Raw genomic sequence first — 2,909 nt, 5'->3', positions numbered from 1 at the left:
GTGGACACATACTGTTTGGAGACGGGACCAAGCTGGACTTTGAGGGTTAGTAACACTCCAGCTCATCGGATGAATAGTTGTTTTTTTTTCAATCAAACTTAACGTGAAGACAGAGATAAAAAGCTGAAAGCTCCATTTCTGGTGTCTGACTCTGCAGATGAGCTGGTCTCTCTTGTCCCGGTGTATTGCTTAAGTGGAGCGTTGGCATTCACCACGATCCTGGTTGTTTTACTGGGTTTTTTGGTCTACAAGGTGAACAAGAAAAACATCTGTCAATGTTCAGGTAAGTTGTTCTGTTTGTATCTGGTAGCTTGTATTTACTAAATATAACTTTTGAATAAAGGAGTATTTCTGTCTTTCACGACCAGAGTCTCACTCAAGATCATCAGCTCCCTCCACCGCAAATACAGAGGTGAACTTTATCTAATATTTTATATTTTTATCGATGTTGTTTTTAATTTCGATATCCTAATCCACTTCTTCATATTTTGTTATCAGGGTTACCGAAACGCGGACAGCCCTCATTATGCTGCTCTAAGTGTCAACCTGCCCATGGGAACAAGGAGACAGAGGAACAACACCAATGATGAATGTGTGTACGCCAGCGTAAAGCTGTAGAACCGGTCGTGTGTCCTTTTATATGTGATGTAGATATAGAAGTAGATTTTGAGATATATTTATGGATCTTCCTTGTTGTCTACAGTAAAAAGATGCATCCCAGTATTACTAGGAATTATGTTCATATTTACACTAACACAATTTACAACCGGTGCCAACATTCAGTACCAATGCAGGAAGTGTGCCTTTTATGTAGTTAGGCGGTAAGTATGGCAAGCAATTTGGAAATATGTGCTTTTGTATGTCCACTGTATGTTATTAGTGATCAAATAAAGCTCATATGTGTATGTGACACTTTGATCTTGGGACAATATGTTATGTGCATGTGTGTTCTTTCACTGGTAGCAATCCCCCTGGTTTATTCATTATTGAGGAGGTAAGTGGGAAACTGAAAATTACAATCATTGTCCATTTTTATGGTGACATCTTGTATGCCATTGGCTGTACCGTAAACCAGGCCTTCACCAGATTACAGTCTGCTTTTTACGCCGTCCTGAATTCAAAGCTTTTTCTAAACTCAAAATAGGCATAAATGTGTGCATTTCACGAGACTGAGGAGCTTTGATTTTCCTCCTCTGACCCATAGTCTTAATGGAAATCTAACAGTTAAACTATAGCAATATACTTGTATCTTTCAATCAATCTCTTGCCGAAGCCAGTCGGTAGAAGAGCGAAAACATCTTTTCCATTGAGAAAAGCCTTCAGTGGCATTCTTTGCTCTTCTTTCAATGAAGAAATACTCTCCACTTCTGATATAACTGATGCTATTGTAAATGAGGGAGAGGCAAGCGCTGTGTATTATGTGTTTTTATCTCTTGACTGTTGTGCTGTTCTGTCATGAGCACACTCAGGCTAATTCCTAACAACTCCGACCCAAAGGTATAGTTTTACACAACTCCACTGACGGACTGAGCTGCGTGTGAGTGCACGGCAGCACTAAGGCTGGTACTGACGAGGACTGCTTCTGCTGGTTTAGCCTGCAAAGCCTTATTTAGATACAATAGTTAGTGTATGCTTAAATGTTGTGTCCCTACAGTCTATGAACATACGTAGAAAAAAAGTGAAGTATGCATTGCTCTCTTTTTACCCGCCATTCTTTTTGTATTGTATCTCTTTGGGTGTTGGGTACATGTTGTGGTTTCCAGCAGGAAGTAAGGATGTTAGCACTTACATAAGAGTATCTCTGAAGTAAAACACCACTTTAGCCACTTGAAGCAAATGTTTAAAATCTGACATTCGACTATATAAATACAATTGATTTAACTTTTCTCAAAAACAGCACAATCTTAATTAGGTCAACGTTATATGGTGGTATTGAGTCTGTAAGACAAAAAGCCTCCCATTTAAAAATGAAAAGCATGTCCAACTTTATGCCCAGCGGAAGTTATTAATGTAAATAGAGCTGATTCTATTGGACTTCTGCTGCCAGTCCAGTCAGTGTAATTAGTGGAATTGAAGGGCTGATTATAGCGCTCAAAACATCAAATCTTCAATGTCACACATTATATGTGGTTTTGAATCTGTGGCGAACTCTATGTCCTACTTAAGGACATAGAGTGTCACCTCTGGTTGGCCAATCAAATTCAGTCTCGTCTCCAAAGAGTGGAGAAACGGTCGACGGTCTTTTCATTTCTCACAGCAAAATGAACATGATGACATCTCCAGCGCTGGCTCTCTATCTCACATGTATGATGTGGGGGGAAATGGGTGAGTTCAAACTTCAAGTGTACAGTCACTTCTCAAACAAATGTTTCTCATATTTTAATTACGTTGAATTCTGCCACACTTTTTTAAATCTACATTTGCTTCGCCTCTTTATTTTAATCCAGCTCAGACGACCGATCTGAATTTCTCCTCGTCTGTTCAACAAGAGATTGGTTTTGTGTCGGTTAAAACCAGGGAGGACTTGACGTTGCAGTGTCTCTATACAGGCATTGTTGCTGCAAGGCTCTACTGGTACAAGCAAACGCTGGGAGAAAAACCAAAGCTCATCTCTACCTTCTATACATACGATAAAAAGAAATATTTCTACGGTGAATTCAAGAACAACTCACGCTTTACCTTGGATACTGAAAATGGTGCCAATCACCTATCAATCGCAGACTTGCACATTTCAGACTCAGCTACTTACTTCTGCGTAAGTTGCTATCTATACACATTGGACATTTCGGTGAGCATTACTGTCAGTGTAAAGGATTCAGGTTTGAACGTCCCAGCTTTGGTCCATCAGTCAGCATCTGAGAGCATCCAGCCAGGAGGCTCTGTGACTCTGAACTGTACAGTTCACACTG

The 2,909-nt window shown here is 40.0% G+C and overlaps 1 pseudogene; it reads left to right on the top strand.

Annotated features, from left to right (window-relative positions):
- The first annotated feature begins 214 nt into the window (after positions 1–214).
- Positions 215–2,903, top strand: LOC116380203 (uncharacterized; annotated as a pseudogene).
- The last annotated feature ends 6 nt before the right edge of the window (positions 2,904–2,909 follow it).

This window comes from Anarrhichthys ocellatus, unplaced genomic scaffold (genome assembly GCF_004355925.1).
Source record: "Anarrhichthys ocellatus isolate YVR2014 unplaced genomic scaffold, GSC_Weel_1.0 scaffold6404, whole genome shotgun sequence".
NCBI classification, from domain to species: domain Eukaryota; kingdom Metazoa; phylum Chordata; class Actinopteri; order Perciformes; family Anarhichadidae; genus Anarrhichthys; species Anarrhichthys ocellatus.
This window is presented reverse-complemented; position numbering and strand designations above follow the sequence as displayed.